The sequence below is a fragment of the Maylandia zebra genome, linkage group LG9, assembly GCF_041146795.1.
Source record: "Maylandia zebra isolate NMK-2024a linkage group LG9, Mzebra_GT3a, whole genome shotgun sequence".
NCBI lineage: Eukaryota > Metazoa > Chordata > Actinopteri > Cichliformes > Cichlidae > Maylandia > Maylandia zebra.
In genome coordinates this window covers 7,357,707-7,382,039 of record NC_135175.1, presented here as the reverse complement: position 1 = coordinate 7,382,039, position 24,333 = coordinate 7,357,707, and the positions used below count along the sequence as shown (strand labels likewise).

At 41.1% G+C, this 24,333-nt stretch overlaps 1 long non-coding RNA gene and 1 pseudogene across 1 annotated transcript; both read right to left on the bottom strand.

Annotated features, from left to right (window-relative positions):
* Positions 1 to 6,470: 6,470 nt before the first annotated feature.
* LOC111501461 (5S ribosomal RNA) lies at positions 6,471 to 6,589 on the bottom strand (annotated as a pseudogene).
* A 341-nt stretch (positions 6,590 to 6,930) lies between these two features.
* LOC143420464 (uncharacterized) lies at positions 6,931 to 18,395 on the bottom strand. The gene is made up of 3 exons (XR_013100296.1): positions 18,264 to 18,395; positions 8,398 to 8,471; positions 6,931 to 7,574 (listed from the first exon to the last, which is right to left on the bottom strand). It is a non-coding gene; the product is annotated as an uncharacterized LOC143420464 (long non-coding RNA).
* Positions 18,396 to 24,333: the final 5,938 nt, after the last annotated feature.

The following is a 24,333-nucleotide window of genomic DNA, read 5'->3' as shown; positions in this document are numbered from 1 at the left end:
AGATAAATCAAAATTACATTTTCCATAACTAAATTTCACAGTTCTAAAAACGTTTGTGTGTTTTTGTGTGTGTGCATCTTATATAGTGCTTTTCTACTCTACCTGAGGACTCAAAGCACTTCATTCCCCATTCACTATCAAAGCACATTTTTATATGCTTAAATGCTTTCTATCTAACATTCACAGCAACTTTGCTGTTATCATCTTACCCAGTGATATTTGGCAGTTAGTAGATGACCTGTTCTACGCTGTAAGATACAGCCACATCACCATCAAGCAGAAAGTAAAACTCTAATATTAAAAATGTCATTTTTAAGTCATCATTAATTTTTCACTTAATGTAATGCTGATTTCATCGAGCCCAAGTTTACATGGAAACTGCATTGAAAAGAGATGCAGTCTCACATGGAGAATGATTCTCTTGCTTTGATCAATCACTGCTAACCACCGAGCCCCTATAAAAGCACAGTAAACACAGTATATTGATTAGCACAAGTAACCATGTAATTAAATCTAGCTTCTTTATTATGCAAATGCAGCGCTCTTTAGTGTGTTTCCTTAAAACTAACTTGTTTAAAAATCACCACCTCCTAGTCCAAAATGACCAGCGCACATTCACTCAGGTAACTTTCACACCAGCACAGCATCATCGCAGTGCTCTGGATTAGACCTAAGAGTGAGAGAGAATGTGAGTACAGACTTAGTGAGGCAGACAGTAGAGCAACTGTGTGTTTGTGTGCAGCAGGGAGTGCAGGATGGGTATCAGCACATCGAGCTGTGAGGTTGGTCTGCCGGCTGTCTGCCATGACAGAGACGAGCGGCTTGTACGGACTCGCCCTGTAGTCCCCAAATGAGCTGAGCTACACTCGCTATTATCTCCCAGAGGAATGCCACCCAGCTCAGAAGAAGACACTGCAATTTGAGTAAAACAAAAAACAACAAAACATGTACACAACCCAGAGATATTTTAGAATAAGAGAAGTAAAAGTTACTTGTAGATTATCTATTCTATGCTGTTACATTAAAGGATTTGAGGTGAATCTGTTATATGGGTTGTTGTGAAAAATAATCTTAAAATGTTCCAAAAAGGAAAAGCTTTTAAACTTTGCTAATGAAGAAAAGTTGTCTTATTGGTAAGGAAAAATGCATTGGAACCACAACCTCTGACTGTACTACTCCACTGGACTGAAACTGACTTTTTAATTTGGCTCATAAAGTTGAAATTTTGATTTTTTTTTTTCATAAATGGAAATATGTGCAGAAAATAGAGAAACACTGTTCATAGATTCACATCAAAAGATCTTTTTTTGTGTCCCACATCATGACACAGCAGAACAGGAGAACACTGGGAGGTGGGGGCAGAGAGACGGTGAAAGCAGATGAAAAGAGTAAAAGAGATCCGTGTAATTTAGATGTGATGTATTTTTAATGATGCTGCAGTCATACAGGGGTTAGAGAGCAGGCTGATCTGAAGAGGAGCGAATTGGGGAGGAGCGGAGACGAGGCAGTCAGGCCGCTATTGATCAAAGGGCTGCTGGAGGTAAGCTGGCACCATGAGTGGGCCGGGGGAATCACACCGTTGTACAGTACAGAGGCTGAGACGGGAGAGCAAGAAGTATGAGCTTCACCTGAGGCTCAGCTGGCACAGCAGTCATTTATATAGTTTAGGAACAGCAGAGGTGCAATATTTAAAAATAAAAGACATGAGCTGTGTTGAAGTAATAACTGTGAACGACACAATTATAATGCATGCTTTAAAAAAGACATTGCAACATGCAAACAATTCTCACTTTCTCTCTCATTCTTAAATGAGAAGAAAAAAAGATTTTATGAAAGAAGTTTTATGATTTCTTAAAGGGAAAACAGTCATTGCAACATATGGTGCAAAACAGCTTAGAAAGAGTTTCATGCAAAGACACAAAAGGTGTAAAGCTTGCTTAAGTTGCAAGATTCACACATAAAGGCAAGTGTAGTAGTAGATATATGTAATACCAAAATCATCTTTTTAGGTGGTTTCCACTTTATGCAACATTAGGACATTAGCGAAAAGCTGTCAGAGCAACCTGATAGCCAAGTGTTTAGGTGCATCCAATGTGGGCACATGAACAGAAAGTCACATGTTGTGTTGTTACATGTGTAGCCCCCAGCTACACACGTCGTTCTCCTGATCTCATTTCTCTACTTCTTGTCTTGAATGTTGAAGAAAGACTTAAAGTGTCATACTCCTGTAGAAGCTGTATCTCTGGTGTGATTACGACTTTTATCAGGGCTCCACTGATGACGTCTAACAGCGTGTCAGCACAGCGACAACGGCCTGTGTACTGAGGACAGTTGCACTAAAGCACCTTAGGGTGAATTCTTGGCTCCAGGGAGGGGTGTCACATCCTCCTTTAATCATTAAAGAAGCAGGAAGACCACCTCCCAACCTGACCCCCACCTATCATCCACTATTACCATTTTAAACCCCCCTGACCCGTCTCTGCCTGTAGCCCCCAGCTACACATGCTCCTGAGCTAATAATCCCAGCCATTCTCCCACCAGTGGAGACAGACCAGTGGCTCCACACAGTGCCTGATAATCAATGTCTGCCCCTCAGCACCCTGAGGCCCAGGCCTGCCTCTTTGGCTCCTATAAAGATGCCTGGTATACACACACACACACACACACACACACACACACACACACACACACACACACACACACACACACACACACACACACACACACAAACATTTACACAAAAAATGTAGTTGCAGACATAAAGGATACATGCATGTGTACGCACACTTTAGTATGCATATAATAAGTACATTCAGATGTACACACTTGCACACTGGTCCCTTGATCCAAGTAGGAAGGGTGCATTAATGCGGCCCGCTCCCTGCATGTCTCCACCCCTCCTTTCACTGTACAGACACAGACATTGACTGCTGGATCACAACCCCTTTACCTGAGTCAATAAAGTCCCTGCATAAAATTGATTTGGCAGGGGCAAAGAGTGGAAGTGGGGATGGGGTGGTGGTGGTGGTGGTGAGCAACAGGACTCTGAAATCCATAGATGGATTTTTGACTCTCCGTAGCTGGCGTTGTCAATCATCTCCCCTTCCCTGCTCAGAAACGGGAGACAGAAAGTGACTTAACTGGGAGAGGGAGCAGACAGCGTTATCGCCAGCATGCTGATTACACAGAGCGTCTGGCTTCTGCACAGTAAAAATACAGATGAAGAAGAAAATATGATACAACGGAGAACAGAGTCAGCTTATTTCTTTCTTTTCTTTCTTTCTTTTTAAAATTTTGGCTGCCTGTAACACTTAGCTGTAGTTTCAGTGATATCAGATATGGGTTCCCCCATAAGCACCGCAACGGAAACTGGCCCTAATGAGAGCGCTGAGTGAAGGGAACAAGGTAAGGAAAAGTCAACCATCAGACCTAAGCGACCCCTTCGCCCCTCACACACACAGCCTTTTTCACAGCTCTGAAAACATTGTTGGGGCAATTTGGGGAAAACTGAAAGGTGGTTTGCACTTTCACCAAAACTAACAAGCCTTCTGAGTTACTGTTGATGAATGTTTCAAGAACTTTGCCCCGTTTATACGTTTTGTATTGCAGTAATATGAGTAATCCTCGAGCTGTGTTCAATAAATGATGCAGATTTTTCTGAGTGGCGTTTTTTTCCCCCTCACACAAACCAAATTAAGGAGAGAAACAAAATGGGTACAGTGTGAACACAAAGTAGTGCAGTTTTCCCATTTTTAGTGTAAACCAATAAAAAGTTTAATCATGTTGAAGAGCTTTAAAACTCTCCTGACTTGTCTGTAGCAGTTACTCCCACTCCGGGCCCAGCGGTCACAAATCCAGCTGGGTACTGTAGCGGTTAGCAAACCTTTCTCAACTTGCTATTTTCTGCTGTGGATCAATACAAAAAAATCATCCCTGCATTGCACAGTTGGTTGTTGGTGGATATAACGTTGCAAGAAAAGTCCAAAAGTATACAAGTATACAGCTCAGGTGGGGGAATCTGTCCATAGGACAACTATCAGTCGTGCACTGCACAAAGTTGACCTTTATGGAAGAGTGGCAAGAAGAAAGCCATTGTTAACAGAAAACCATAAGAAGTCCCGTTTGCAGTTTGCCACAAGCCATGTGGGGGACACAGCAAACATGTGGGGGACACAGCAAACATGTGGAAGAAGATGCTCTGGTCAGATGAGACCAAAATGGAACTTTTTGGCCAAAATGCAAAACGCTATGTGTGGCGGAAAACTAACACTGCACATCACTCTGAACACACCATCCCCACTGTCAGATATGGTGGTGGCAGCATCATGCTCTGGGGGTGCTTCTCTTCAGCAGGGACAGGGAAGCTGGTCAGAGTTGATGGGAAGATGGATGGAGCCAAATACAGAGCAATCTTGGAAGAAAACCTCTTGGAGTCTGCAAAAGACTTGAGACTGGGGCGGAGGTTCACCTTCCAGCAGGACAACGACCCTAAACATAAAGCCAGGGCAACAATGGAATGGTTTAAAACAAAACATATCCATGTGTTAGAATGGCCAGTCAAAGTCCAGATCTAAATCCAATCGAGAATCTGTGGCAAGATCTGAAAACTGCTGTTCACAAATGCTGTCCATCTAATCTGACTGAGCTGGAGCTGTTTTGCAAAGAAGAAAGGGCAAAGATTTCAGTCTGTAGATGTGCAAAGCTGGTAGAGATATACCCTAAAAGACTGGCAGCTGTAATTGCAGCAAAAGGTAGTTCTACAAAGTATTGACTCAGGGGGCTGAATAATTATGCACACCCCACTTTTCAGTTATTTATTTGTAAAAAATGTTTGGGTTCATGTATGATTTTTGTTCCACTTCTCACGTGTGCACCACTTTGTGTTGGTCTTTCACGTGGAATTCCAATAAAATTGATTCATGTTTGTGGCTGTAATGTGACAAAATGTGGAAAAGTTCAAGGGGCCCGAATACTTTTGCAAGCCACTGTAACTGTAACGTTGAGAAATAAAAAATATCCATATCATGTCAGTTATAAAATGAAATCAGTCTGTGCTACACATGCAGTACTAGTTAATAGGAAAGGTGTGTGTGCATGTACGTGTGTGTGTGTTTGTTAACAATAAGGAAAATACAAGTGCTCATACTACAAATACTGTCTCCTACACTCACAACAAGGTCCTGTTTTATTAGTGTCGACATAATAGCTCGGTGTATGTACAGTCCACATGCACAGGCGCTCTCTCGCCACATGTTACAGTGACTTCATGACTGGCGACAGCTTATCTCTCTCCACGGATGGGATCAATAGACTGGCGCTCCAGCTTGTTGACGTGAAACTGCGGAGACCTGCTATCATATTCACAGTAGTCCACCTGCTTTGGGTAAACAAGGGCCATCTCTCTGGGTCTGGACCCTCCCCCTGCTTCCTCCTCCCCACGACAGGAGGCCTGCTACTTTATATTTATACCCTCATGCAACAGTATAATTTGTGCGCAGAAAAAATGGCATTCATACACAAGCTATCTAGCCATCTTGGAGACAGCCTATTGTGTAAACAGGTTAAACGACATGTTGTCTGGAGGGACCGCGGGCTTGTCCTCTTGTACTAACATATGGTTGTCAGCCTGATGACATCCCTTTGGTTCCCTGTAGAGAAAGGTGTTTGGATGATGTCAGTGCATGAAGGACACGACCCAAAGTGACCGTCATAGTTTTAGTTGGCATAAATTCCAGGAACACTTTGTTTGTTTAATCCCAGTACAGTATTGACACAACTCAGCACAACTGGGACACATTGCGACAGATTTTGTTCAGTACTGGGTAAAAGTCAAACAACCGAACCGCTTTGTTTTTTTATCTGAGACTTTGAAAAAACCAGCATGATCAGGCAGGGAGCAGATGGCAAAATCTTTTTTTTTCCAGTTTGTAAAACTGGAAAAAGAGGATTTATTGTCTTAAAGAATAATAATTCTTTCACAATGTTTGTCTTCCATTGATTAAATCTCCAGAAACTCTATCACTGAGCATATAGAGGTATTAAACCATTAAAATGTTGACTATAACTGTTAAAAGAATGAGTTTAAATACACTTAATTGTTTATCATTTTACACCTCCACCTCCCTAATATGTCAGCAAATCTCACATAATTTGCCATGCGATGACACTATGTGTGTTACTTTGCTAACATGTAACTGGACTGGTTCTTCGCTTTTCTACTCTGTCCGAGCACTTAAAGCGCTTTATACAGCTAATTCATTCACCCAATCACACAAGCACTTCTAAGCTTAAGTGCTAAGTATCTAACATTCATACACATTCACACTCCGATGGATGCATCGGAGAGCAGCATGGGGTTAGTATCTTACCCAATGATATTTGGCATGCAGACTGGAGCAGCCTGGGATCAAACCACCGACCTTCTGGTTAGTGGCTGATCCGCTCTGCCACCTGAGCTACAGCCACCCCAAGGCTTACAGCACCTGGTATTCCCAGGCAGTCTCCCCTTCAAGTACTAACCAAGCCCAGCCCTGGTTAGCTTCCGAGATCAGACGAGGTTGGGCTTGCTCAGGGTGGTATGGCCATAAGCCATGTGTTTAAATGAGACTGGATCGAGATGTTGGTGAGGACAATCAGTGATTAAAGCAGCAGCTTAGTGGTGGTGACTGTGGTGTAGTTTGTTTATAGCCTAATACTGATGATGCTGATGGATTTATTGATTTATTTATTAATACAGTACCAAATCACATCAACAGTTGCCTCAAGAAAACAGACAAAACCCAACAATCATATCAAGACTAATGGGTAGTTTAGTAGCTTTAATAAAGATAAAAGTTCAGGTGCTAGCATAGGTCATCAGGTTGAGTAGGTGATCCATACACCACGAGGCAACTCAAGTGGCCAGTGGCAACTGAACTCTTCCAGGGCTTTTCTTCTATCTTTCCAGATGATTCAACAATAAAGGCTCAAATGCCCCAAACTAAGTCTGAATAACATTTCAAAATCAAGAGGGTGTGTTGTATATACAATATGAGGAAGAGCTTGATTTCTCTGTTTAAACTACCTTGTAGGCTTTGCTCCATTTAAAAGCTCAAATATTATTATTTATAAATCAATTAGAGTACATTACCACATGCAAACTCATCATCACCACTGTACAAAATTCAGTTTTATGAAAAAGCATCATGCGATAAAAAAATCAGTATAAAGCAAACATTTTTTTTGCTTTTATTTTTGAAACTTGTCTAAAATCTCAACACCTCCCAGCGTGTCGACCTAAATCCAGCCCAATCCCAAACCCTTTGAGTAAAGTGAGAAGCCTTGCTGAAATCCTGGAAAAAAAAAAAAGCATTATCATCATAATTACTGTAGCTGCAGTGAGGAGAGAGGCTCGTCTCGGGTCCTGCGTGCTCGCCTCTCACAATAGGTGGCCACTTTGCTCGTCTGAGAGGGATCCATATCACAGAGGCCATTGTGAGAGTCTGCACAAAAGCCGTAGCGAGTGATACTTCGTTACTCGAGTGCTCACAGATCACTTTCTTTTGTCCACCTCCACCAGCTGCCATTTTACACCTCTGGAAGAAATTTAAAAAAAAAAGAAAATCTTTGACAGTTAACGAGTGAGTTTTACTGTAACCCCTTGACCTGGCTGAACTTACACTGAAGCAGACACGTCTGTTTACAGAGACGTACACATGCTAACACCCTGTGTAAACACACATAAAAGGAGAAGAGCTCCTCTGTCTATATGCAGAGCATTTAATGACGCTCGCAGATGTCAACTAGAGTTTAACAGTTTGGGTGAGTGCTTACTAATTTATATGAGCACTCTGTGATTATGTTAAGACTTCTTTGACTGTGGATTTGGATGAAGAAACGATTTGGACTGAGGACAAACTCTAAGGATGTTTTGGATTGTTTATCTACTGGATGGCTTTCTTGGCTCTTTTATATCAAAACAGTCTCTCAGTCCCTTTAAATCTCTCATTTTCTTGCAGAGGCAAAAGTAGAGGCTGATTTTAGGGAGATATAATAATACACTGTACAGTATGCACACCCATGTATACATATATATGATATACAGTAGCCTTTGTGCATTCCTCTCTACCAAAATGTTTAGTAACACACCGAGGCTGAAGACAAACCCTTTTTTGAAAGTTAAAGATAAACCAAGACAATGCAAACAAAGGTGTGAACAGTGAAACAGTCACTGGGGGAAACAGATACCAGAGAGCTTTTTGTGTTTTCCAATTTTCCCAATTTTTTTCTAATTCCCCTCCACCCCCATATTACAATAGATTAAATCACATTACATGCATTGGACTGGATCCCCTTTAGGGAGAATTATTTCCTACTAATCTGACTGTAACCCACACATGGGCAAAATACAGTTCCCACCTTATCTCTTAAGCCAGGGGTGTCCAACTCCAGGCTGCGATGCAGGTTTTAGATCTCACTCTGGGTCAACACACCTAAATCAAACGATTAGTTCATTACCAGGCCTCTGGAGAACTTCAAGACATGTTGAGCAGGTAATTTAACCAAATAAATCCTCCCTGTCCCTATTTTGCATCATACAAAGACACGATGGGTGAAACCAAAGATCTCAAATTTAGCCTCATTAGACCAAAGCACAGATTTCCACTGGTCTAATGTCCATTGCTTGTGTTTCTTGGCCCAAACAAATTGCTTCTGCTTGTTGCTTTTCCTTAGTTGTGGTTTCTTAGCGGCTATTTGACTCTAAAGGCCTGATTCTCGTAGTCTCCTCTGAACAGTTGATGTAGAGAAGTGTCTGCTACTAGAACTCTGTGTGGCATTTATCTGGGCTCTTATCTGAGATGTTGCCAACTTGTGATCTCTGAGGCTGGTGACTCAGATGGCCTTAACCTTAAGGGACAGAGGTGACTCTTGGTCCTTTCCTAGGGTGGTCCTCATATGAGCCAGTTTTGTCATAGCGCTTGATGGTTTTTGCAAATACACTTGGGGACACATTCAAAGTTTTAGCAATTTTCCAGAATGACTGACCTTCAGTTCTTAAAGTAATGATGGGCTGTCAGTTGTGTACCAACCTGACTTCTGCACAACACAACTAATGGTCCCAACCCCATTAAGAAGGCAAGAAACTCCGCAAATGAACTATGACAAGCCACATCTGTGAAGTGAAAACCCTTTCAGGTGACTACATCATGAAGCTCATTGAGAGAAGATCGAGGGTTTGCAGCACTGTCAACAAAGCAAAGGGTGGCTACTTTGAGGAATAAAAAATATAAGACATATTTTGAGTTATTTATTCATTTTTTCTTTGCTACATCAGTGCGCCCCAGGGCAGCTGTGGCTACAATGTAGCTTGCCATCACCAGTGTGTAAATGTGTGTGTGAATGGGTGGATGACTGAATGTAGTGTAAAGCGCTATACAAATACAGGCCATTTACCATTTTACATAATTGCATATATCTTGCTTCATAATATATGATGTCTTCAGTATGTATCTACAATGTAGAAAGTAGTAGTAGTGCTCTTAATTGTCTTATATTTACACAGGAGCATGAAATGTCTGCTTAATAATGTTTAAACATGACTGTGTTTGGTACTTTTGAGCTTGGATAAAAAACAGCACTCAGCTGTCATTTAATGACTCTGTCATATAATCCTCCTGGTTTGGTTTGTCTGTGTTTACACTGATGCAGAGTTGCTCTCACTTAATGTCTCTTTAACCTATCAACTCCTAATTTAGTAACGTACTGTGAGGTCAGCAGCAGTTGTGGTCAGAAACTCGGTGCTTCTCTCGTATAAAAGCTACATTAATGTGCATGAAGGGATGTAATTCAGAGTTTAAAGTATTTCTCAAATATCTGAGGAGTCATTCGTCTCAAAATATTTCAGTGTACCTGTGCATGACTCTAGGTGTAACAGATACTGATAAAACTGATACTACACATTACTCCATTCAGTCTCCGCTGCTACTGCACAACTCCAACACCCTGTGCACCTTCTCTTTCTGCTGAGTGCAGTGCGTTCCTGCAGATTTCGGCCGCTCATCCTACTACCTACCACTTCCTCTCTGAGAAATCAGCAGAAAAAGAGCGAGACGGGGCAAAAAGAGTAGATCATATTGACAATTATTTCTCTGCGGCTGGCTCCAGGCAAATTAGATTGAATGGGCTGGAAAACAAGTTACATCAATCCAATTAGGTTATGATCAGTGGCTGCTACTGGGCTGCGGAGGCCACAGCACGGGGCTGCTGTGCACTGTACTACTGATAGAACGTCGCGGAGAGGAGACGGAGTCTAAGGCGAGAGACAGGCCTGGTGCTAATGTCTGCCCTAACTCAATAGAGAGGCTGCCTTGCTCTCTCTGATTGACCGCTCCATTAAAATTTTCACAGACATGACTACTGTGGATGTGTGTGCACGCACGCGTGTGTATGTGGGATGGTTATCCTTTAGAGATCAGACGTAGCAAATTCATTTTGCAGCCGGGCCTCGCATCAATCTATCTTAATCATTTGAACCCCACATTAAACAAGCAAACTGCAGTGACATTTGCTGCAGCTGTGGCTCTGAATAAGGGCTGCATGTGTGTCTCAGAATGCACACTATGCATGTTTGGGATTCTGCGCTCAGCTCCCCGTTGGACCGAGTAAAACCCAGGCGCCCTCTGCCCTACTGTCTCTCTCCACCAGATGGGATGGGAATAATGCAGTAATTACAGGAAGCAAGGCTCGACCGCTAAACATTTTTCTAACCAGAGGATCTGTGAGAGGGATTCTGCATTTGGAGAGAGGGAAGAAAAAGGAATGAGACCAAGCGAGGGAGCCAGGCAGGGAGTTTGCCTCTAATTTTCAGTATCTGGATTAAAGATCATCTACCCGTCTGACAGTTTGTATTGTAACAGACTGATGAGCTGTGGGCTTGTGTGTTCATAGATACAGTATAATTGCATGCATGTGGATGCCTTGGAAAAAATAAAGATGTCAGAGATGGAAATCTTGTATTAATCAAGGTCAGTCCTACAGCAGTGAAATCAAAGGTAGCCGTTACATGCAGAGAGTGACCACACGAGTGTAGGAATCAACAGGAGTGACCCCCGATCAAGAACAGCTACTGATTCTTAAATGACCACAATGGCAAATGATAACTAGAAAAAGTTATCATGTGAAAATGCCAGGTGAATGCGGAAATCATGTGCCGAAAACAGCTGAAGAAGCTGAACTGTCTGCTGAAAATAGGTGAAGAAGCTGAACTGTCTGCTGAAGATGGCTTTATTTGAAAGGGTACACTGAAGAGTGTCAAGAAAGCGGGGAAGACATGCGCCAACAGCCATGGGTAGGATTCAAACCTGTGCCACCTGCTCTCAGGGCGCCTGCTCATCTCAGTGAGGCAAACCGGTACTCATCCCAGAGAGAGATATATTGAGAGAAAAAACGGTAGTTAGAGTAGTTAAGTAGCAAAGAATAAAGAAACAGGAACTCAAACCGGTCGTTCAGTGATGACGCGACAAATCCTACTAAAGTAGCCTGCGTTTAATATGGCTTTTGTGTTGTTAACATGTTTAATGTTATGTATTTTCTTCTATTTGATCTCAAAAAGCTCCTAAAACAGTCAGTGATCACTGTTGACCTCCCTCGGCTTTTATTACCGCTAATCATTTATTTAAGCTCAGTTTTTAAAACCTTAGGATGTAGCTACAGCCCATCCCATGAAGCAGTATATGAATGACTAACCTCGTATTGTGGATGGATTATCTCAGTTGTTCTCCTGGCTGAAGTTTGGTCCTTTTACAGCATCCTGCCATGCGATTACATTTGTTCCTGACCACCGAGAACACTCAGGTTAACTTTTATCGAGTGGGAAAAAAAGTTAGCTTGTTTATATTATGCTAACATAGCTGTGTCGCTAGCGGTCACGTAGCACATCATTAAATACCAGCTAGCCAAACTTCAGTAACCCTACAAACGCCACTGCTGTTTAGTTTTCTGTCTTCATTTATGCTGGAAGTGATAACAGAGCTGTACGTTTTAATTTGTTTCCAAAACCCCGCAGTCAGGACATGCTATATTGTATTTAGATAGAAGCTAGCGAGCTAACTCCCTGCTAACTTCTAACTCTGTTAAATGTCATAAATTCCGTTTTCATGGATGCCTGGATGTTAAACTCAATTGTTACACCTGGTAGAGCAGAACGCTGATCATTTTATTAAAGATGAAAGACTTTAGACAGTTTTTCAACTCTCAGTAATGCCATAGTGATCGTTTGATATATGGACCTGCAGCGGAGTTTAGGTCCAGACACGGCTAGTGACGTCAGACTGAACAATCGGATAGGCTGAATGCCTTTGGCATTCACCCAAAAAGTAATGCATATCTTGAGTCTGAAGTTGAAAGTGTGCCTTTGTGGCATGTGAATGCCTACGACTTCTGTTTTTCACCACCTGTATTTGTGGCTGGTCTAATTAGATGGAATAGCATCGTACATCTCAGGCCAGTATATTAAACATTGCGGTTTTCACACACTTGCACCAACTTCTATGTATTTTTAATGGAGGAATTCTAAGTTTATGAGAATGAAAATGTGTGGAAAGATGTAATTATATAGTAATCAACACATATTTATGAGTACAATCATTTGTTTTCCGTTTCATTTTCAGCATCCATTTCTTCTTATTACTTTTAGCTTGTAGAGCTAAGCGTAGCTTTAACATAGTAACTTGAAGTAATCTTTTTCTGTACGACAATCAGTCTCAGATCACTGTGAACTAATTTTTGCCCATTCTCATTTACAATGCTGCTTACGTTCACTGAGATGTGTGGGCTCTGATTTACTCACAGCTCTCCCAGCACCATTACTCCAGTACGGTTGAGGTCTGGAATTTAACCGGACAGTTGAAATCACATGATTCTTTTCGTTTTCTGCCATTCTGTACTAGATTTGCTGCTGTGTTTGGAAACATTCCCATTTGTCTAAAATATTTTGGTACAAAGAGTTCATAGTTGACTCAATGACAACAAGGTGCAGAGGTCATGTGGCTGCAAAAGAAGCCCAAATCATCACCCCTCCACCACCGTGCTTGACAGTTACTATGACATGCTTGTGCTGATATGCTGTGGCTTTGTTTTTGCTGAACATGCAACTGCAGACAGCTCCACTTTGGTCGCGTCTGTACAAATAACTTGGTCATTTTCTGACCATTCTGTACTGCCATGAACTTTTAGTGAGGCCTGTAGAGTCTGAGATGTAGCTCCTGGATTTCTTGCAGTTTCTATGAGCATCACACAGTTTGACCTTAGGGTGAATCTCCTGGGATGTCCAGTCCTGTGATTTTGGCTTTTCATTAAGAAAACTGTCAAAATGTCTGCTTTTATAGAGGTTCTCACATCTGCCACAAGGGTGTACTTAGTTTTTGACAGCACTTATATTTTCACATTTATTGATTCATCGTATTTTTATTTTTTTTTACCTTTGTACTGTTGTGCTCTGATGTAACATCAATGTTAAGTAGAAAATATGGCAGTAGAGCCTCTGTCCAGCTCTACACTTTCCTATCCCATCCCCATCACCTCTACCAGCATCCAGCATCACACACACACACACCCCAGGTCACACACTCAAAGCTTGCGCTCTTTGACCTGGACCTTGTGTCCAGCATGGCCCTTGGTGTCCCTGTCAGTGCAGCTCCACATGGGTCAGGAAACACTAGTCTACTCCCTCGCTGCTCCCCAATGACCTCTATAGTCCCCGAGGTGGCATTTCCCCTCAGATTAGAGCTAAAAATACCGCGACTGCACTCTGAGCTGCAGCCCCTGGTGATTGTGGCGGAGGGGAGGAAGGAAGCAGCTTTTCCTGCTCTCGTCTGTCCTGGTAAGTTATTTGTCGTCCCTCTCTCTGCCTGTTCCTTCTCTCATACTGTCTCTTCAATTATTTCCACCGCTGTTTTTTTTCTCTCTCTCTGTTGGAAAAGGTTTTTTCATACAAGCAAAAAACATGAACCCATTTCACCTCATCCAGGACAGGAACACCCATGACACTGGAAAACTCTTTGAAAGCAGCAGTCCAATAAGTGGCAGTAAACAAGTCCATAAAGGCAGGAGGAGGAGGGGTGGTGGGCTTTAACCTCTGGATCAGAATTGAGTTAATGTGCCATTAATGCCTGGACACACTCATATAAATATGACATTTGCAAGTTCGTTGCCCGGTCCGAAAGAAAAAGCGAAAGGAAAAAAAAGCTGGCGTGCATTAGCATCGGGCTAATGGGTTGCTTTGCTGGGTAAATACTGAGTTTGTGGTCCTGAATTAAAAGATTTCCCTTCTCAAACAGAGTGGCACAGCTCAGTCCCAGGACATGGCTCAACGGGAGAAAACAAAAACCTCCTCCAGTGAGCAAATATGATTAAGAAAGAAAATGAATCATAATTACATGTGCATACTTTTGGGAACTCAATTAGTAGGCAAACATGACAAAAACATCTACTTGTCTGAAAGAAAGGGTTGCTACTGTGATTAGATTATTTGTAACATTTTACATAAAATTTGCGCTCCTTAGATCAAAATCTCAGTTTGGTCTGATGATGCCTGAATAAAGCCCACTGCTAAAAGAAAGACTGAAAATTAATGAAAAGTATTTAAACGGCACTCACTGACATCCTCCATCACCGCCACAACATATCAGTGGACTTCTCATTAATGTTGAAACAGTGCATGCAAGAGCTGTTGAAGTGTGATAAATGCAGGGATTAGTGGCGTGATTTGCCTGACATGTTTACAACAGAGCAGGTGCATGTAATGATAACTCTGTGATTTATACTATTCAGTGTCCACACCCATGCAATCTTAAGTAGTAGCTTTGATCCCCCTTGTGTAACCTGGCAGGACGGCGAGCTCTTTGAACTTTGTGTCACGTGGAAATAAAGCCTGCAAGAAAATCGTTCAGCTATTAATACTGATTTATTGTGATTGATTTTATCAACCCTTCCCCACCCTACACCTACAAAAAATGAGCTGAACAGAACAGATAAATCTATCAATAATACATTTCTTGATTCATTTTTTTTAAATGTGGAATTATCCAAAATGAAAGCCTCAGAAACCCTCAGAAATTTCTAAGGAGGTGAGGCCTGACCGTACAAACCAAAGACGGTGAGTGTGATGGTTAAAGTTCTGAGAACATGTCAAGAAGAATCAGCTGCTATGGTGTTAATGAAATTAACAACAGCTGCACTAGAGGGGCAGCAATTAGACAACCCCCCAAACAGGAATGGTTTTACAGGTAAACACCACTCAGATTTTTTCCCTCCTCATCTTTTATGTTTTTGGTTTTTTTTTTTACTAGTTTTGGTATCATGAGGGATACCTGGACCCTACAAAAGTTGCATAGGTAGAAGATGTGCCATCTTCCAGGATGGCACATCATTACATCCCAGAAGTTCTGCAGTGTCTCCCAGCACAGTCTCAAGAGCATGGAGGAGATTCCAGGAGACAGACAGTTAGAAGGTCCTTAACCAACCAGTAGATGCATTTGCATCATGGGATGAAAATGTTAGATGAATATGATGACTAATTTAGCATTTCTGGTGCCAGCTGACTTATGCTGTGCTCTGGTGTTCCCAGATATTTATTACACTCTAAAATTATTCTAGGTGTCTAAAATTCAACTTCAATCCAGAGTATGTGACATGGAAATATCCATACCCTAAGCTTCTGTGTAACAGTGCTGAGAAAACAGTCACATTCTCGATTCCTAGTGTTCGGAATATAAAGTTTCAAAATGATGTTTTTGGGTCACATTTGTGTATAAATCATAACAATTATGGTTTGGGTTGTGCTAAGCTGCTCTCCGACTCATTTTCACACGTGACATTTCTCTTTAAGACCTTGTTAATACCTATGACTCATGTTTCCACTTCTTCAAGAAACTGAAAGCTTACTTTGTCGGATGGTGAAAAAGTAACATACAGTAGGCTCTTGTGTGATTTGATTTGTGAGTGCAAAGTGGATTTGTCAGGCCACATAGCAAAGCCAAAAGAGAATGAATTCCAAACTTTAGCATGAACCCGGTTCTTATAACAGAGGCTAGAGTTGAATAAGACTGGATCTTGGACCCTCTGAACTTCAATTGTTACTTATTATTTTGCTAGATTTCTACACACTCTGTCACTTCCTTGCTTGCGCTCACTGTTTCCCCATCTCTTGTTCCTCCTTTTCCTTCAGTTTACTTTGTTCCGTCTCTGCATTCGCCACTGCTGTCTCAGCTGTGCCCCATATGATCTCTGTGATAAGTCCATTTTGTAATTTGCAGTGTTTTCAAAGCCATTATTACAGCTTGTTTATATACTGAAGCTGACTCTTGGCCTCACCATGATGGAAGACAATTAGTAGGAAGCCCAGTTTGTGGAGCCCTGTGTGGTACTATTAGGAAACAGAATAACAAATCATGGCAGAGGCAGACGGAGTGGATAATAGCTGGAGTCATGCACACACACACGCACACACACACATGCACATACACAACTTTTTACTTCTTGTATCTCACTGAGGACATTCACTGACATAATTCATTCCTTTGCCCTTTATCCTGACTTTAACATAATAATAATCATAATAATAACATTTAGAATCCATGGATGTCGTAGAAGCATCCCAGACCAGAATAAATATGTTCTGCCCCGTGTAACTTTTTTTGTTTTTATACACAAAACTGAACATAAAACAATCTGCTGGACACGGACAGCAGCATGACTGAGAGGTGACAAGATATCTACTTTAATGTACTGAATATTTTAAGTGGATTTGCAGAGGCTCAAAAAATTCTTTATTATAACATCATTGTAAATTACATGATGGTGTCGAACCCTTTATTTTGAATATGGATGTTACATTTTGTAGATCGGACACAGGCGTGGTTGCTGAGTAGCCCAATGAATTCCTATCTTACGTTAGCTTAAACCTTTATGTAACGTTAGCCATTGTAAACAGTTGTGATAGAAATAATTTCACACTGGAAATGCCAGCAGAGCAACAGCCACAACTGTTCTAGTCACCATCTCCCACATGTAGTTCCTACTTGTTCGAAAAACTGATAGATGTACAGTCTTCCTGCTACAGTTCTGGACCAAGCATTTGACTGCTTGAAGGGTTTCTTTTTGGATTTAAGTTTTCTTATCCAGGAAGTTTTTCTTCTTTTATTTGGCTGTTTTTTGAGCAGTTGATGCCTGGTCTAGTACCTGTGTCTTTAGTGTAAACCTTTGTAGAAGACTCGGTCAGACCAGCTGGTATAACTGGCCCCTGCTATCCATTTGTGGGCTGCCGGATGTTCCTCTGCCTTCCATAAGTCCATGTTGTCACCTCAAGGTCTTTTGCATCTGTTTGTGTTTGACTGAAATTCTTTTGTTTCTGGTCTGATTTATTTTGAACTCTGTGAAAACTGATAGCAAGCCTTTTCTTTTTTTCATAACATGAAATATGTCATATTGATATAATCCCGAGCAACACTGTACTAAATGACTGACTAAGCACTGCATTTATGAAAAAGTTACCCTGGTTGCCAAGTATGGTTTGCATCCAGACCCCAGCCTGTGGTTGGGCTGAAGCAATATAAGTACTTTAATTAATGCTGTGTAGAGAAGGTGGTCTTTCTTTAGATTTAATTTAAATCAAGACTTGGTGTGGTGGTCTGCTTCAACACAGAAAAGGTTTACAGTGATACAGTGATTGCTAAAACAGAGCGGTAATGCTTAAATCATAAATTAAGAGCATTTCCTAATGATAGCAATACAAACTTCTGAGTGAAATTACATTTCACAACATATTTGAAGTTAGATTTTAAGAAAAAGGTTCAGGGACCAAAAGTGTTATGCAGCCACATTAATAACACAACCATGTTTAGCCTGTGGTAAATGGTTTTAGTTTACTACATCAGAATATTGTAGAAATAAGTAGTGATTTTACAATATTTTAAAAGCAACTTTTCCCATCTGGACAAATAGAGAGGAAACATGTTATACTGCTGAGCTGTCAGTGTTTACTCACTTAGATTTTCACATTGGCCTTCTTTGGATTAAATAAAGTCTACCAACATAGTTTTAACAATATAAGGGCTCCAGTCAAGCTGACTGAGTTTGGTTATTTAGTCTCACCTAATATAGTGTGTGTTTGACAGTCTCATGAAGCACCAAGGGGAATCACGGGGCTGATTTCAGTGTCTCTGTTCTAATCACTAAACATGCAAACTGACCAACTGTCTCGTTAGCCTGAGGTCTATTCCACTCACATATCTGTCCTGGCCACATCCCCAAAGAAGCAGCATCCGTCTCGGAACAACGGCTGTTTTTTCTCCTCCGGGACAGGCTGGTGCCAGGGAGAGCGCTGTGGGTAAACCTCTCACCCCCCACCGCCCCGGCAAACAAACCACAAACAAACCCGCCAGGGCCCCAGGCACCAACACAACCACCAGCCCCAGCCCCTCAGTCTGCCTGAGTCAGCTGGCTGTGTGTGTGTGTGTGTGTGTGTGTGTGTGTGTGTGTGTGTGTGTGTGTGTGTGTGTGTGAGAGAGAGAGAGAGAGAGAGAGAGAGAGAGATTGTTCAGGGTTAAAAGAAAAAAGAAAGAAAGAAAGAAAACCTGCCCATACAGAGGTCTTTATAAAAATATCAGGAGCTACACGACTGGACTTTTTTATTGAGAAAAAAAAAGATGCAATTTTGATGTCAAATCCGTAATATTAGAAAAACACATTACTAATATATTGATAGCTTAAATGCGTACTTGTTCAAACTTGTTTATTTGTATGAATTGAAGGTGAGCAGAAGGGCTACATACCTTGGATGCATGAACATTCATTTCTTCTGGTCTTTGCACACATGCTTATATTTTTTTTTAGCATGTTAAAGCTTCCAAACAGCAGTGCACAGAAATAAATGAGGCAAAAAGGTACTTTTACCAGTTTGCAGTTATTTGGTCAAGTATGAAGTTTTTAAACTTTAATGGGACTTTAGAAAGTCAACAAGTTCAACAAAATGTTTATATATCTTTAAATCTCTGTGTGTGATAAAGTCATCTAATAGTTGTTGAGCTATTTCAGTCTGAACCAAAGTGGTATGCTGACCAGCAAACCAGCACACTAAGAATAATGTATTTTTCCTTTCCCCAACCCTCCAACTTACAGCTAAACTAGGAGCATCTTGCTCAACTCTGTGGTTGAATGAAAGCTGAATTACACAAGGTGTTGAGTTTACACTCTGCTCCACTGTAGGCCAATAAAACATCTCATTACAAGCTTACATGGCTCTCACAAAAGGACTTGCATGGCTATGTTAGGCTTTTGTAATGGTCACCTTGAAAATGCATATTCAGCTATTAACGTGTAAGGGGAAAAGTGTGTTTAGTCTCACTGTTTCCTCAGCACTATTTCAGGGTGGGTCGAGTTATCCTCTTTATTGTATATTACAGAGAGCAAATAAAGTGTAATTAGGCATCACAGCTTCAAGGCCACCAACAGTGCTGCCCAGGCGCAGTAAATATGTAATTTCTTTTTCAGCTTTGCTTACCCTTTCTTAATTTATACCCAGAAATAATTCCAGAAAGTTTCCCAACATGTACTTTATATCCCGAATCAGCTGGCTTAAAGGAGGATGCTGCAGTAGAGAAGAAGCATTTGCTTTGTAGCACTGTGATATCTCACGCAACAGTTGCTTTTCTTCATTACGTGTGAACCGTGAATTGTATTTGTGCATGTCACAGCTGGCAAAGAGATGTTACAAACAGTGATTAGCTCTAACACGAGGGAAGCATAATTAATCAAAATTACTGCTGACGGTTGCTCAACACCGCTCTGCGCAAAATAAGTGGAGCATGAGTACGGCTGTGGTTGGAAGCGCCGGAGGAGAATCCGGGGATGGTACTTCCCGAGGATATCACAGCTTAGCTTTCCTAAAATTAAACAAAGGAATAAATATTTAAACGGGTTTTTCTGCTTGCACTTTGACTGCCCGTGTGACGCAGGTGGGCACGTAGCCAGATGCAGGCATCACACCCTCAACTCTGGTGCCTGTGTGTGTGTGTGTGTGTGTGGGGGGGGGGATTTTGGAAACTAATGTTCACTTGGCCCATCTAATGAAGCATTTAATACACAGCCCTGGGAATGCAGAACAAGCATGAATCATGCAGCAATTAAACCATGCTCCAACATCTACTGGAAAAAAAGAGAAAAAAATCCACGGTGCTGCTGCGAGCTCGAGACGGACCTCAGAAATACACAAGAGCAATGTGTCAAGGAAAAACCATGCGTGTAAAGGATGTGATGGTAAAAGAGCTGATGTGCATGTTGTTAGATTTGTATTGTTGATTGTCATTTATGCTTAGAAATATTTACTTCTATATGCTTAGAGTTTTGTAATTAGTTGTAGATTGGTAGAGGTTTTGATCACATGTTGTGGGTATTTCTGTTTACAGCGCGTTTATGAGAAGGTGGAGTGCAGAAATGGCTCAATAATAATTGCAGCAAGTTTGTTTCTGCCTGTTGGATGGGAGTTGACGCAGCAAGGAACAAACTGAGAGCCAGAACTTTAGAGAATCATATGAAAAAGATTTAAAAGAGAATTAATGTAATTACTGTTAGTAAGTATAAAGCCTAGTGTGTCATTCAGTGGTTGAACAAGTTATAAAAAGTGCAAAGACTATTTTACTTTCTCAGCCTATTCTTACATCCTAAGCAATCTGACTACCTGATAATGAGACGTTAGGTGTTGTTCACATGAATCTTGACTGACTAAATAAAATTTGAGATCCTAATACTTCTAAGTTATTTTATGCAGGATATAAAAACAACGACAGCAAGGAGAAGAAATGAAAATTTTAACATTTACATCACTGATGATTTATGCTTATTATTTCTTTTTGTGAACGATCTCCAGCTTTAAATTGTGGAATAAAATTCAATGTGTTCCCTTCCATAAAGGATTGCTCAGTGCATCCACTGCTAAAGATGCAATTCAAGGCTTGCGCAGAGACAGCCATTCACACAGGAAGTACTCGCAAGCTTCATACAGTGAGGTCCGAGCCTTAATTTGAACTGTGGACCTTACTGTGAGGCACTAACAACCACACCACCATGCCACTTAACATGACATGGCCTAAATGATCACAATAACTTGCATGCTTGTGGATTAACCAAATCAGCCAGTGCTGTCTACTTGCTAGATTTCATAGCTTACAAGAATTATAAAGACAAACATAAAACAGTGGTGTTTTCATCATTTGAAATAATTCTAACCTGGTTACTCAATAGTTAATTTACAGCAGACAATATCAAACTGTTAATAGGTTAAACATTTTATAATATCTCAAAAGACTTAATTAAGAATTAAGAATATGTGATATGAAATAAATAGAGTATAGAAAAATAAAGTTTAAACTTTAACCTTTAAGGTAAGAGAAAATAACAATCAGCTTAAGTTATATGTAGTCAAAACATTTTAGCATTAAAGTCTGTAAAGTAGCAACTATGCAGAATCATAGAGTCATATAGATGATTGTTGGATCTTAATCATTGATTCACTACCTGCCACCAAAGGAAAAATAAGAGGTTATCTTACTTTAAAATTTTTTTTAATTAAAGTTACACTGAAGATGGGCCGACCAATGAGAAAATGGCTGGATTAAAGCATATTGATCCTCCAGCTGATCAGTCGAATCTGAACCTGCAGTTCTGTTAATAGTTTAGAATTTAGCAACAAACACAACTGCAACACGATTATTGCAATTCTTCTTCTAGGGCAGCGAATCACACTGAGTATGATGCAGAATAAAAAACATAACCATATGCTAAAAGGGTTCAAATGTAATCAGGCACCTAGGAATGACCTTTCAATCATCCGAGCATAGACGTATAGGATGCTGTCTCAGCCACTGGATTTGTCCAAAGTTAATAATCCTGGACTTTAAACCTTTTTTTCCCTGCCATTTATTAAAAACAATGGCAGCTCATATATATTCTCAGTATTTGAGATGTGTCACTCTAATAATTACAAATGAGCAGTCAAAGCCTTTGCAGAACCAAAGCACCCACCCAAGTCTTTCATAACTCATTCCTTGAACTTTTCCATACAGTGGAGGAAAGTTCCCACTTCCATTCCAGCACAAATTATCCCCCATCACTTCCAGTCTGTGGATGCTTATTAGAGTATGATAATATTTGTGCAAGTACCTGGATTGAGTGAGTTTCCCTTTTCTTTTTTTTACTTCCTTGAAACATTTCAAGCTGTTGCTGTGTGGTATTGACCTGCCACACAGCTTGCTAATGTTTCCCGAAAGCTTCTTTTCACTTAATATTAAATAATTCTCATTGAATTTATAATAAAACAATACCTGAATCCACCAGTTGTGTGTATTCTGCTGAACCGGGGGGGGGGGGGGAATTTTGAACCTAAATCCAGCGGAGCTGTTTTCAAAAGGACAGCGACGTATCAATTTCCAGTTAGAAAACCCCAAAGCCCAGACCAAGTCTAACAATAATGAGGGGAGTTTTACAAGTGTAGCAACAGCAGGGTTCTTTGGAGAGAAAACATTATGATTGCATTAGATGAGATGGCACTCCAGAGTCAGCACTTTACTGTAGGGTTTTTTTTTTGTTGCTGTTGTTTCTTTGTGAACAGGCTCGTTCACGACCTCAGTCAACTGCAACTCGGCTGTGTGCTCTAAACATACAGCTCTGCTGTGTATTGTTCCAGAGCAATTGCACGACCGTCCTGTGTCCGACACAATGGAAGCGACACAAACAGAAACCCGATATCCCTTTGAGCCGTGCACCGTCCAGTCAGCCTGGTGCTGGTGGTGGTGGTGGTGGTGGTGGGGGGGGGGTTCAAGAGCAGAAGGAGCATTTATAACTAAACATCATATTTCATACCACATGTGATTTCTGGTTTTTCCTCCCCTTAAAGAGGAACTCCAAGAGGAAAGGAATGCACAACTACCTTATCCAGCAGCTATTAGTTGCCATAGCTTAGTTTTATGATGACATAGAAGGAAACAAGTGCAGGTGAGACGCCACCCTGCTGGATTATTGATAATTGGGCGATATTTACAGTGCTCCTTTGCACTAATGGGTCAGTCGTATTTGCCTAGAGATAAGGCTTTATTGCTTTTATGGCAAGCAAGTAAAGCAATTACCAGTGATAGGACAAACAGCCTGCTTTCCCTGTGTGTGTGTGTGTGTGTGTGTGTGTGTGTGTGTGTGTGTGTGTGTGTGTGTGTGTGTGTGTGTGTGTGTGTGTGTGTGTGTGTCAAAGTGGCTACAGACATCAGCTCACCTGCCAAATGCCATCTGTCTTGTCGCATGTTTAAGACTGCCATACTGCTTAAAGGCTGATAGAAGTCCGATTTTATGGATGTCTTGGCCGAGTTTATGATCAGGCTGACTCTGAACTCCAAAGTCCATTCTTGTGCTCAAAAGGAGAAGCTGACAAAACAGTCAAAGACTTTTTTTCCTCCATGAGTAAGCTTACATGCACCACTATCAGTATCCTGATTTCTATCCAGCATATCACAACCAGGATACTAGTCTGCATGTACACGAATGCCATGGTGGCTCGACCTTTTTGCCTTTACTCTTCATTTAACTGCTAAAGTCAGGGTTTCCACCGGAGTATTGCAACAAGACCCTCTGAAATGAGCACTGACATGTTCATATTGTTAAAATGAGTTTTTAGACAAGGAAACCTTATGTTAGGTCATGTTTTCCATTAGCTCACTGGTCTCATTAACCAAAGTTACCCAGATAGCAACAGATTGCAAAGGACAGCTGAACTATGAGCAATTTTGAAGCTGAAAAAGTAAAAACAAAACAAAACAAAAAAAACGGGCAAATGTTTTGACTTGGTACTTTTTTACGGCATTTCTCAGCTGTACAGCTAATGTCCTTAACTATTCATTGCTGTATATGAACCAGGCTAATCGTCGTGCAATGCAGTCTCACATGTGATTCTGTCAGTTCATGCAAGAAGTGGGAAGCAACCTCCTGCACCGGGAGCAGTACACTGTGTGCACAATGATTAGGCAAGTGAGTGTTTTGATCATATCATCATTTTCATGCATATTTTTCAGCTCCTTGCCCTGTAAAAATTGAACACTTACTGGATATTACGTGATGTGTACTTGTGCAATGGTGGAGGGTGTGGCCTATGGAGAACAACACCCTATTTCACGGTGTCAGTAATTATTAGGTTGCTTCTTTTTCTCTGGCAAAATGGGCCCAAAAAAAAAAGAACTCTGTGTAGGCAAATATGGACTTTTAGAGGAATGCAGCACTCTTGAAGTTGTAAAGATTGGGGTGTGATCATACAACAAT